Below are 13,468 nucleotides of genomic sequence, written 5' to 3'. Positions count from 1 at the left end.
TCACATACGGTACCCTTTCAAGTTCAATATGCTTTTTATTACACGCTTATCATCCGTGAAGAGATTATGCACAGTGTGGGTTTGGACTGAGTTAGGGTACATTTAATCAAATAAGAGGAGCAGTAATGGAAGCATGCTGGACCCAGCACTATACACTGCATTGGCTGCTCCCTTTGAGCTCAGCTTATGTTTAGCAAATTTCAGACAATAAGAACGTTATGAGGGGAACTCTGAGGGAGAGCATTTAACCCCTGCCCACTAGTAGGTCAGGCACATGGCATATGACATACAGCCTCATTTCTATATCACTGATGAGGTGCACCACACATACCTGTGGCCTGAGGAGATTGTTTAAATGTGCATAATTTTGACAAAACTAGTTGATAGTTCTGGTTCTGATCATGCTGATCTAGAGACTCTGTTGAACCTCAAGGCCAGCTGTCTACATGGCAATGTAAAAAAAAAAGGCAAGTATCCACGTGCAGCAATGACATCAAATACAAACATTTAACTTTCATTGAAAGCAGTCACCTTGGGAAAAAATTTTTTTCAACAGAGGTCACCCAAATGTGCTCATTCTAAATGAGTAATTCTTCCATCTCCCTTGAAACTGACCAACTGACTTACCCTTAATAAAAGTGTGCTGCGTGGGTCTTTGCTGCCCCCTTGTGGCATAAGAAAGGCAATAATTGTGTAATGTGACTCACCTTTCCCTCACCGTTTGAATCAGCCCTAATTGTTATCCTAAAAACCACAGACACCATGGAAAGGGTATAAAACACAGTCTACAACAATTAGGACTTGTGATGGCCAAAGCCACACATGCAACAGCCAGCAGAGGTAATATACTGTACACAATTTCCCCTTTTTATGTGAAGTACACAGGTTAATTTATTTTGCAGTCAGCCACACCCCAAATAATTCATGCTCACAAAAGTACACATTACACTGTTTATGTCATTTGTGATTACATATTTATTTGCTCTTACACTATTTAAATAGAGTGCACACATTTTCACATTGTATGGTTAAATAATAATTTTTCTGTTAAATTAATGATTTTTGTCATTTGTTACCATGCTGGTGGGGAGGTCCTCCCTGGTGAAGAAAAGGTGTGGTCAATGGTGGAGGACTAAAGCGTGTTTTACACTAGACGCATCCAAGGTGGCGCCATCGTGACGTCAAAATCACGTAATATCATAATATTGTAATATATGCAAATGTGACATCATGGGATCACCATGACTATTTATACCCGCACTGGTGGTCGAGACACTAGTTGCAGTCTTGTCCTGAACAGAGGTGGCGCTAATGACGAAAGGCTACCGACTAGAAGAAGAAGAAAAAGGTAAACAACGGCAGAACTAGCAGCAGCATTGACGTCAATGCTTCAATTTGATTTGATGACCTACTTGGTCGGATCAAGCCTTTAATTCACCATAAAATAACTCATCTTAACCCAGTAAGTTTATAAGAGAGACTTGCAGTCACTCTGAGAGTCCTGGCATCCGGTTGTCAGCGAACCCGTTCAGGCCTCCAGTTTCCGCTTTGTCATGCGCCACTGAAAAAAAAGACAGCTGGGCGCGCGCCATAAATTGGGATATTACGTCATTTTGAATTCACAATGGCGCGCGCCATCTTGGATGCGTCTAGTGTAAAACACGCTTTAATCCTGTGGCCTGCCAATTGAGCCATAGCCTACCATGTGCTTCCATGTTGGAGGGGGGGGTTTAGGTTTATTCCATCTTGGTTTCACCTTGTGTGTCATTTGGTTTGGCCAAGCCAGTATATGTTCCCATGTGTCTTATTCAGTTAGGTCACTTTGTTAAGTTAACGTTCTGATTTGTTGTTGCTATTGTCAGTAGAGTTATAGTTTGCTGACCTCTTTTATCAAAGCTCCTATTTTCCTCGTTGCCTCACTGCTTGGTCCTTGACAATACTCAAACTAGAAAAATTCCATCATTTTGAAATCATGACTGTTGTGCGGGAGTTTATTCTAATTATTATTACTAACAGAACCAAAAGAGTTGTGTATGACAAGATAAATGCCCCCCAAAATATGCTAACAATAGATACAGAGCCCTAACAATTAATTTAATTAATTTCTTTCAAGTTAAGAGAAACCAGAACCCACACTGCATTTTATATATTGGATAAGTTAGTGGTTTAAGAACAACTGCATTTCCAGCAACCATACAATCACAATAACTCATAATCTCATAACAATTCTTGTTTGTAATAATACCCACACAGGTATGCTCTGATCATGCCAAAATCCCAGTGGCGTACTTCACTATCTAGTGTAGGGACGACGAGAACTAGTCTTCACAAGAGATAAACCTCTAATAATAAATCCCACTGTGTAAATATTTCCCATGTTGAAAGAAAATAGATTATATACAATAGATTTAACATAACTATATATTATATCCAAACAAGCCTTAGTGATGAAGTTGAAGATTATATATAATATTTATATAAAACACTTAGCTGTCTGCCATTTTCCTCTGGAAACAGCCGGTTGCCCCCAGAGTGGCGAGGACCTGTATTTGCCCTCTCTACTGGACCCAATTCAGTACAGAGATCCAAGAGCGCAGCTTTAGGGAATTTAAATCGTCATATTAGCCAGTCATCGTCATGGTCCCTGAAGCCTCTTTTTCTCCTGTTTCTTCCATTGGCGTAGTCCTCCTGCAGGGCCAGCAGTGCCATCATGCAGCATTACGCACGGGTACACCGCAGTATATGTTTACAACAATTTGTAATTGTTAACACCTTGACAAAATCACAGCATCAACTAGTGGTATCCCCAACCCCGAGATACAATTTGAAGAAGAAAGTGTAATAGGCAAACACACTTTTCTTCATGCAGGTTTTTTCACGAACAGTATTAAAGTTCGGACTGATAATGAGGACATTAAGTGTAACGATTGCGCGAGAGCTTAACGGCTGTATTTCCAGACTTTGACATTTGATGATATATGCACAGTATTAAAGACAGATATTTAGTTATTTACACTGTGTTCTGCAGTTATCTAATGCTAGGGTATTTGATGCTATCCTGTAATCCATGCAGTTGGGCCATCTCCTCCTCCTGCGCTCCGTAGCGGATAATGTGACTGTGAGACAACGCCGATTAAACATCAATAACGAATTTGTATTAAAGATTTGAGTTGGATTTTACAAGGTGTTTATGGAACAAGTATCACTAAGTACAAGCGCAAATAACACTGCTGGATTTAATCTTTATGGTAACGTAGATGACATGGAGTGAGGGGCATCAATACTTGGACATATTACGAGTAATCGTTATTCCCAATTTACTTTCTGCAGTCTGACTTCAGTTCACCACCTCACCATCTGCGTCGCCAATTCCAAGTTGTCTCCTAAATGTACGTACGCAATGCGCATGGGTCAGAGTTTGCGTGGAGGACCGCACATTCTCCCGTCAAGTTTGTTTTTTATAAATCACAACCTTTGCGTGGGAAGTGGCGTACGCACATTTTCAGCCCCGTATTGTGCGTAGGCCTACGCCACGTTACGTTTGTAAATGAGACCCAGCCCTGTATAATAAAGTATGAGCGCATTACATTTTGAGTTGCAACGACCCATTTAGTCGCCAGAGGGCAGCACAGCTCATCCTTTCCTGACAAACCATTATGCTTTGTACAGGGTTGTACATATTTCATAAAGATACAAATGTACGACTATCAAATTGGGGCATAACCTCATGATTCTGTTTTGTGACTTAATTTAGGGTTAAATAAACGACTAATAACGGCTAAAGAGACGTAGCTTACATTATCGGCTAGCCGACTGCCATCTGAATGTTGTGTTCGCGTAATAATTCACTATTCACTATTGTGTTTCCGGGTAAGATTACTGCTGAGATGTTTTGTGGGTTAATAGGCATACATCCACGGTTTTGTGCCGGTGGTAGCCTATGTGATTGTTGGAAGAAAGCCGGCTGGCCTCCATGCCTCAACCGGAGAACTGCACAAATCAGCTTTAGACCAGACGGGTAAACCAGAAGAAAGAAGATGTGGCCTTCACAATAAAAGCCTCATAAGGTCACTTGGGAACAGCATCGTTTCAGTCAAGTCAAGTGTTTCCTATTTCTGTAAAACAGTAATAAATGCAGACTGTGATATGTGATTGTGAATTACAACGAATTTGTACATCTATTTTATTTTGTTAAAGACTATTTAGGCTATTTATTAATTATTTATACAAGGAAAACACTGAACATAAGAATGAAGTAAAAACACCGTAGGTATTTGCAATTGTTTTTTTCTTTTTTTCTTTAATAACCAGTTCTGTGAGATTATTGATTTGAACAAAATGAAAAGCAGACTGACAGGCTCTACTGTAGTGATGATGTAATATGGAAACAAATTCTGGAGCTCTTTAGTAAATAATAGCACCCTCTCAAACCCATTGTGAGTTTACTGGCATACTTTCTCATCAGATTGCCTGTTGAAACCAAGTTACACATGGTCCCAAGGATAATTATTGTTAGCCACCCCTCTTGCAGACAGTATTTTTTTTTTTTCTAATATAGAAGATGTTCCTGCATAAGAGTCAGCAAAACAAATCTGTTTATGGAAAGATGTTGGGAATGTAGGCTAGGCTAATGTGGACTGTTATGTAGCCTACATGAGCAGTGGAATGCAAGACATTTGCATTGTCTACTAGAGATAGGCTACAGTTAGGCAAAATAAGATAAGAACTAATACTGTGTTATATTGTGTTGATTTGTAGAGTGTTTCTGGATGACTATTTTAAGTGTGCTGCAGAGTGGGGTGCATTTTTATGTGTAGGTTGTATTTGTAGCTAAATACTGCAACTACTATAATTTTCTTGTGTTAACTTTTCTTGTCATTAATGCATTTTAAATTAAACTAACTAAACTAAACTAAGCTCCCAATTTTATACCAAAGTTTATACTGACTTTGTTGTCCAAATAAAACAATGTAAATGTACCTTCAGGGTGGATTTTCCCGTTAATCAAAGCGTTGCAGATTGAGTCTGTCATCAGTAAGGGTTTTTATTTTGAATTAATTGAGCGGAGGTCCTGTTTTTCTGTTACTCTCTCAGACTTGACAGTGGTAGGCTATTGGCGGAGGGAGAGCTGGCGGAGGAAAAAGCAGCGGTGGTGGTTCACCTTACGAAACAAACAGGAAGCAAGACGGCTCCCCAGTCCACCTGCGAGATTTGAGTCCTGCGTAGTGAAACAGACGGGGCTGTGGGACGTGTGTCACACAGACTTTTTGAACGTGAAACTACTCTGCCGTGAAGACATTAAGCAATATTAACTTTCAGCTTTGTGTTCGTCCGGTACATTCTTCAACGACCTCACACCACAGAGTGACTAAAGGTAAGTCCCCACTTGTTCTTTTTATTGATCAGATGGTAGCCCCACTTTTCACTTGCCGAGTGAGGACATCTTGCCAAACTCCGTTCATCAATATGTCAATTGAATGTCGCATCTAGGCTATCCATGAAAAAACCATTACCATGCTTAGGAGAAGATAACTTTAATAACTTCTGCGAATCAATAGGCTAACTAGTTTATCAGCCATTATTTCGAAAAATATAATTAAAATAATCTGGTGGATTGCTTCCATCAGTTCTTGCAATAAAGCAACGTTCACTAAAATGAATTGTGATGGGCGGCGGCAACGACCAAATTAGTTGCAATTGTATGACTATAAAGAGGTGTTCCCGGGTCTAAGTATATGCCGAATATACTAGGAAACCCTATGGATTTCTTAAGGATTCGAAAATTGTTTAAAAAGTTAACTTCAGCTCTACCGAGACAACAACAAACTTTGTATTTGTATAGACTGAGTTTGTTCAGTGTTCTCTACGAGAATAGAATGCAGCGTTCCGGTGGTTATACCTCAATTGAACTGCTTGTATTGTAACTGTGTTGCCTTTTTGGCTAGGAGAGTAGTGTTCAATGTTCCCATTTTCCCAATGGCAGAAGGACTTTTAGCTATTTTAGTTAGCTTTGTCATGGTTCCAGCCACTAAACTTGGACTTTGCTGTAGTTTTTTATTAAATAACAGTCAAGGTCCTGTCATTTCATACTGTGTCCTGAAAAATGTTTTCATGTGGCAGACTCCTACTACAGTTAGTCTGCATTCTCTTTTTTGCGATCATTTATTTTGAATTGTAGTGAGATCAACCTTTTCAACTATTATTTTCTTCAGTGAACCCTGGGCCCTGGTACTCATGTCAGGAAACACTGATCTATAAACCAAACGTAGTCTTAAGGGGCCATTGGAACGTCTAAGCTATGTCAATGATGACTTCTGTCTGTTTTGTTATTGAGAAATATAAAGACAACTAGCCAAATAAAGAGGATATGAAACCAGTCTATGTATGAAACCTTAAAGTTAGGAGAGGGATTCAGTAGTCAGCTTTTTTTTCTTTTTTTTTTGCCATGTCCATATTAAGCTTTTGGTTTTATTTAATTCAGAGACAGAAGTCATCACCGATTAAATATCTTTTGGTGGAGTTTAGCTAATACTAGGATAGTGAGCTTCCTGATGTAGCCTAGTGCAGCAAACTGATTCATAAAAACCTTCATGAATCAACAGGTATGGATTAATTTGACTTAGTGTGGGCACACCCAACCAGTCATTTTATCTTTAAATGTTGTAGGCAACTTGAAATGGGCAATAATACACTTGAAAGTTGTATAAGAAGCCTGTTTTAAATATTTGACTAATAATGTGTGACTTGACGGTTAGGCTACTTCTTTAGAATTGTGGTAATTTGGATTCAGGTTTTGGCATGTTTGGCATCTCAGCCACCACTTTCTCAGCAGACGTATTGGATTAATGCCAACTGTTTTGCAGTTTTAATACCTGTATGCATGGAAATTGTGACAGTGACTGATTTTGTGTGTGCTCGCTTGTTTGTGTTCGGCAAGCAAGGATCCTTACACATCCTCAGGTTGAGGTTTCCTAAATAGGCCCCTCTGCTCATGATAAGCCAACAGAAATGGATTTATGAATCAGTTTAGTTTGAGCTCAATCTGTGTCAGTGGAGGCAGTCAGTAGGTGCGTGGTCATAATGTCTGGCAACATGAGGATAATGTAACAAATGCAGGTTTGCTGACAGGTGTGGGTATACATGGGTGCCCTCATGAGCACACATCTAGACTGAGGGTTGAGCATAATGGCATTTGTATGATATGAGAGATTTTCAACCAGTGGATACTTTGCACCAATTTTCCAGAGGCTACTATCCATTTGTATTCGGACATTGCAGTCAATGTTGCAGCCACTCTGGTTTATGGCATTACTGAATTCATATTGCAATTATTTATATCCAAATTAACCAAAAACAGGCACTCTTTCTGGTTATTTTTTTATTTATAAACAGTTTTTCAGTTTATTTTCATGAAAATACTTACGTACACAGTATATATAATGATGTGTACATAAATTGTTCATTATTCAGTACAATGACATAGGACGTTTTCCGTATGACCCACCCCTAACCTACCCTACGGTGTTTTAGGTGGCAATGGGGCAGCAGTTGTGTCTGGCCGAGTATTTTACGCCATGTAAGACTCAATCTGACATTTCACTTTTGATTGTTTATAAACCTAAAACACAAACACACGTAACCTTAAAGACGATTTGACTGTTCAGTAGTCTTAAAATCCAGACTTACCGTCTTTGTCACAGTGATGAAGGCATCTTGACAGCAGTTCACCCACACTTCCTCCTGTGCTGTTTTCCAGCACAGTTGATTACTTAAACTTAGATGGATGCTTGCAGAGAAAGAATCTTAAAGCAACACCGCATGTTGCAAAAGGTGAGAAGAATTGCCGAAGAGAATTAGCCAATATTTGCTGGTAATTTTTGTATTGCCACAGCACTACCACTTTCTGAAATATTGAAATGGCTGAAAAGATGCATTTCAAATATGTTATTTTGATCAGGCAACGGTCCTGGCTGCCTTTTTGTTGGGCGGGGTCAGCTGTCAGGCCCCCTCTGAAGTAAAGTTGGAGAACACTGATAAGACTAACTGACGTCACTCCACGGACTTCAGCCAACAATGCAGCTATTTACTCCACGCCAGATTTAGTCCCAAAGCAGGCCTCTCTAGAGAAACTGGGTAAAAATGAAAGCAGAATTCTAAATAAGTGACCCACAAAAAAAAAATAATTGTGCAACTGGGTTGACGTCCATGTCCTGTACTGTAAAGTGAGGTAATTTTCGGTGGGAGGCTTCTGATTCATGTTGTGGTTTAGGATTGAGCTACGTGAACGATACAGGATGTTTAGGGCTGAACAGAGAAAGGGAAAAGTGCAGTGTCTGCAACTGGAGAAAGGTATGTCTCTGGTCTCTGGGACCAACAGCATGGTGGAATTATGAGGTAAAGCTTTGAGCAAGAAGGCCTGGGGCTAATACAGTCAGACGCCCTTTCCTTACAGCAGGGTGTTTTGGTGTCAGTAATCGGAACAGTAATGCATTATATCTGTGTAGCCTGTATCACTGTGCTCAAAAGGTCTCCCATTAAAGCACGTCAAAACAGTATGGTGTAACGGCAATACTGCAGCATGGGAAAACTAATCGTACAGTGCAGTCTGTAAGTATTTGGAGTGTCAATATATCAGAGATATAGTTTTCATAGCTACTCCCCCATGTCGGATTTTAAATGAAACAATGACTGTGAGGTGAAAATGCGGACTTTCAGCTTTAAGGGTGTTCACATCCACAGTGGGTGAACCTGCTGGGAAAGCTTAAAAACAACACTTTTAATGTGTTTGGATGTCATTGTTTCATTTCAAATCTAATGCTGGAGTAATACTTACATAGTGGACTGTATATAAAACTAAAGATACTAAAATAATAGTAAGACCGAATGTTCAGGAGTTAAAGTACAGCATAAGAAAACCAATTAGGTTGATTTTTTTTTTTAAGACTTAACATGGACAACAATTAGGCTAGTTGCAATGTGTTTGTGCACATTGTCAGACAGGCTCTGTGTGTATTGAGCCAGTAGTCCTTGACCAGGTGATTGTTGCCTGACAGTATGCTCCCTACCTTTTGAGTTTCCCTCTCACTGATTGCCTGCTGTGTTAGAATACTGCTAAATTTAGCTGGAGCTCTGAAAGGCAGCATTATGGAACTGCATAGAGCCCGAGCGGTGGAGTAGCATTAGAGCAAATGCTGTGTTTTTCAACGTAGCCTATCTGTTATAACAACACATTCAACGCCTGCAAATGTATATTTTTTTAAACCCACTTTTGCAACCTGCTGTGTGTGTGTGTGTGTGTGTGTGTGTGTGTTGCAATTGTTGTCACTTACTATTTATACTATCCCTATCATCCTCTTTCTCCCCTTTCTCCTGTCCCTGTATTTCTCTCCCCCCTCGCTCTCTCACTCTCATTCACACTTCCTGCTGTTTTAAAGTAATCGCCCCTCATTACAGTGAAAGTCTTGCGTAATATCCTCTCAAAGAGTAGTATGAAAGAGAGACAGTTGATGTAGGTGTTTTTAATTTTTGTGTGTGTAAGCTGGCTTTCACAATTGTCTAACAATTGTTTTTTTTTTTTTAGCCCCACAATCTCATTTACTACCACTAGTAACTTAGTGCAAACTGTGCCTTACTGCTTATATGCATAGAAATGGAAATTGCTATAGCAAGAAATGCGGCTGACTGTGAGATGAGAGCAGCATGCTTGAATTTCTCCCTTTGCTGCACAGCAGGCCGAGACCTGCCAAGGAATGCAGGGAAGACAGCAGGAGATAGACGTAATGAACAGGGAGAGAAATGCCAGAGAAGGTACAGTGAAATAAAAGGCAGAGAGATGTCAAATGAGATGTTTGAAGTGATATAAAGGCACCTACACTGTAACATAAGAAACTAATGGCTCCCTTTAATTCATTCTCAGTAAGTCATTTGCACACAGAGAAGACGCATTCAATTTGACTATAAAAACAACTAAGTTGCTTCTGATGCAGATGTGGTCAGAGACATATTTCAGCCACATTTATGTACTCTACAGTGTAAATGCCACCAACTAACTCAGGGCTGGACAGCATCCTTCCGGTCACCAACAGCAAGCTAATTGTGTTGTCGTTCAAGCAAACATGCTCTTGCTTTCTGCTTACCAATTGTGAAGAAAACAAGAGTCTCCAGTTACCAAATGGAAACAACATCCGAGCATCTTCAATCACTTATGCACGCAGGAAGCGCAGACTCCTTCAACATGAGGGACACAGACTTGTGTTGCTGTATGGTGTGTGTGTGGTGCTGTTGTTGCATCTTTGACTTAACAATTTGCTGATGAAAAGCAATAAATTGGGCAGCTTTTTTGTCAAAAAATCAAACCCAAAAGACAAACTACAAATAGGAGTGTTGAGAAAACTATAGTCTACTTTTTGTGTCTTCTTGAATTCAAAAGGTTGCTGTCCAGCTGTCAACTTCCAGTTGTAGCCCATCATTTTCTCCAACTTGTCCATTCCTTTGACTTTGTGTATAATTAAGAAAATGAGTAAGCCATTCTACCAGTCAGATAATCAGTGATGATGATAGTGAGATTATCGACATTACAGATGATCAAATATCAGCATGTGATACACAGTGCAATGTCCAGTTAAAACAACAGACACTCATCCAGGCAGGAGAATAAACATATAATTTCATTACATGTAGTTTTATTATAAATAAAGACAACAAATGACATCTACATGCTATCTATAGCTGGGATGCTGGTTTTATAATATTGATTTTGTCATATGAGATTACATATTGTCTGGGATTTTGGTCATGATAGTGACATATAGTACTTCTGTTGATACTATCTGCTTGGAGGACGCGGTCACAACAACTTGGCGGTGTGCGGACATCCGCACAGAGCCTACACAAGGACATTTACATCACGCGGACCCTCGGCTTAAGTCTGATTACATTTTTATATAGAAGGGAAACGTTTAAATGTAATGATTTCAGTGTAATTCAGCTAAATCATATGTAGACACAATCTGAATGCAATACATCTTATGTCAGGTGCCCAAGCTCCCCGAATGAGCAAAGATTTGGGGTATAATAAGGGTATGAAGGCAGGCAACAGGATTTATAGATCCTATAGACTGTCTATTACAACATCTTAGTGTCTTGGGTTGCAGTGCTGTTTGATGTGTAATGCAGAGATGGTTCACCTTTTCTCACAGAAATACATCAGCCTGGTTTGAGGTGAAACTTTTGTTGGAACTACAGTGGACACTAAATGCACACAAATCGGCAAAGGCCAAAAATTCTACGCTAGTCTCTTAATGCAAAAGAATAATTGTGAAATCATTTCATAACAGTACTACTTCAGGCCTGTGACATTTAAAAATTGATGTCACAACTAAAGCGTTGCTGTCTGATGCACAGTGTGTTTTCTTTAAACCACTGCACCTTTTATTTAGACAGTATTTCTATTGCTGGTAGCAGGAGCTGTGACTTAATTAAAAATGGCAATTTAAACACACAACAGATGTTCCAAGAAATGTCTTTTTAATTGTTTTTATACGGGTACTCGAGTATACATTTTCAAATAAATACTGAAAATGTGTTAGTCTTATGTTATTCTTTATCTGAGCCAATTTGGACTTTGAAAAAGAGCATGATAAAAAAGGAGAAGCTCTCTGGCTAATGAAAGAAAGAGATTTAAAAAAAGAGAAACAAGTTTGTAGTGATTTGTTCATCCTTTAGATTATCTTACCATTTCAAACAAAAACTACACCATGCGAACCAGGCATCTGTGGTATGACACCTGTGGTTGCTGTGGTTGTTCGTCATCTCCTCGCAGATACAGTAGCTTTACGCAGTAACCATGATGCATAGATAGTGTCGGGTTATGCCTCCACCCTAGGGGGCTCTAGCCTCCACTCTGTAACCTGAGAGGGCAAAACCTCAGCTTCACATCTCTATGGCAACACTTTCTCACAGAGCAGGTCCCCGACTGCAACTGCTGATGACGCACGCACACTCTGTCCCACACACCTTCTGTTGAGATCATGCATCATGCCTTGTGATATCTTAATATACATATAGTCCTATGGTTAAATGTGCATGATGCATACATACGGAGGTGCGTTTACATGCTGCTAACTTACCAACATTCCTGCACCCACACGTAACTGAACACTGTTTACATTTGTTTGCAAAACTATATGACCTATGACTGATATCAGCCAACTACATTATTCTCTGTGCTGTCAGTGGGACAGCTTTGTCTCTGTGTGTGTGTGTGTGTGTGTGTGTGTGTGTGTGTGTGTGTGTGTGTGTGTCTTCGTCTTCTGAGTGAGCCTTTTGAGTGATCAACAGTGCTATACCCCAGGCTGAGACAGACCTTTGCTCAGTCAGGCAGCCGGAAGGTAACTGATTTACAGTGTCCGAGGGGAATTTTTTCGAATATACACACACAGACACACTCTCACTCCACCCACCTAAGGGCAGCCTCACAATAGCACCTAAAAATAGAGATTGAGGCAAGTGCTAAAAAATGGAGACGGGGAAGATGTGGGTAAAGGCCATGGGTAGACACAGACACCACACAGAGATGCATTGATTGGAAGACTTCACATACTTCTAGCTTAACTTTGATGACAGTAAAACCTGTCTGTGTATGTGTTTCTCTACCATGGAGGGTTAAACATTTCAATGTGCTAATGAGTGGGTGTGTATTGTTTTTAGAAAAGAACAGACAGTGCTCCCCTTTTTTCTTTTTTTTTTTTTTTTTTTTTTAACGGTAAGGCAGTGATGTGGGTGTGAGTGGTCAAATGTAATGTCCCTTCAGATCACACTTGGTTTGGGGAGTGTGTGAAATGTGTGCACTGGTGCATTCCTTTTGCATGTTTTGAGCTCATTGCTCACCTAAATTGTCTTTACTTGACAATTTCCAGAGACGGTGAACAGATTGTTGACATATTGTGTTTGACAAAAGTAGTCGTCAGTTGATTCCTTTTCATCATACAGGTACCCATTTCATCGTGTTCACCTCTAATATGTCAAGGCTATGTTTAGACCCTGGGGTTAAGTCATTGCTAGGTGCAGTAAGAAGACAATGGTACAGTCTGTGGACAGGGAGGCCCCTTCAGGTGATATTATGCAACCCTTCAGTGCCCGACAAACCACCTGTTTACAACAGGAGATCTCAGCGTCCCTTAATGGCCTGAAGGTTGTATTGAAGTTAAGGACATTTATGAGACTGGTAAGGACTGACCAATGCAATGAGAAATAGACATATTGGCAGACAAGGTGAGGAAGAGTGAGTGTGTGCTGCCATTGAAGTTAAAGGTGCTCTTAGCGATGTTGGGTGACGTTACTTCTTGTTGACGTTCGAAGTATTTTCATACAAAACGAGGCTAGCTCGCCCCTCCCTCCTCCTCATCCCGTCCCCTCTCCCTCCCTTCCGTGCTTCCGCGCACTAACCCCCCAACCCCCACCCCCAAAT

At 40.1% G+C, this 13,468-nt stretch overlaps 1 protein-coding gene across 2 annotated transcripts in view; it reads left to right on the top strand.

Annotated features, from left to right (window-relative positions):
• Positions 1 to 5,121: 5,121 nt before the first annotated feature.
• Positions 5,122 to 13,468, top strand: part of pik3cb (phosphatidylinositol-4,5-bisphosphate 3-kinase, catalytic subunit beta) — a 54,551-nt gene continuing 46,204 nt past the window's right edge. For both annotated transcript variants that reach the window (XM_078246720.1, XM_078246719.1), the window contains exon 1: positions 5,122 to 5,374. The gene's annotated coding sequence lies outside the window, so the exon portion shown is untranslated. The remainder of the gene's footprint in view (positions 5,375 to 13,468) is intronic.

Source organism: Sander vitreus, chromosome 3 (assembly GCF_031162955.1).
Source record: "Sander vitreus isolate 19-12246 chromosome 3, sanVit1, whole genome shotgun sequence".
Taxonomy (NCBI): Eukaryota; Metazoa; Chordata; class Actinopteri; order Perciformes; family Percidae; genus Sander; species Sander vitreus.
This window is presented reverse-complemented; position numbering and strand designations above follow the sequence as displayed.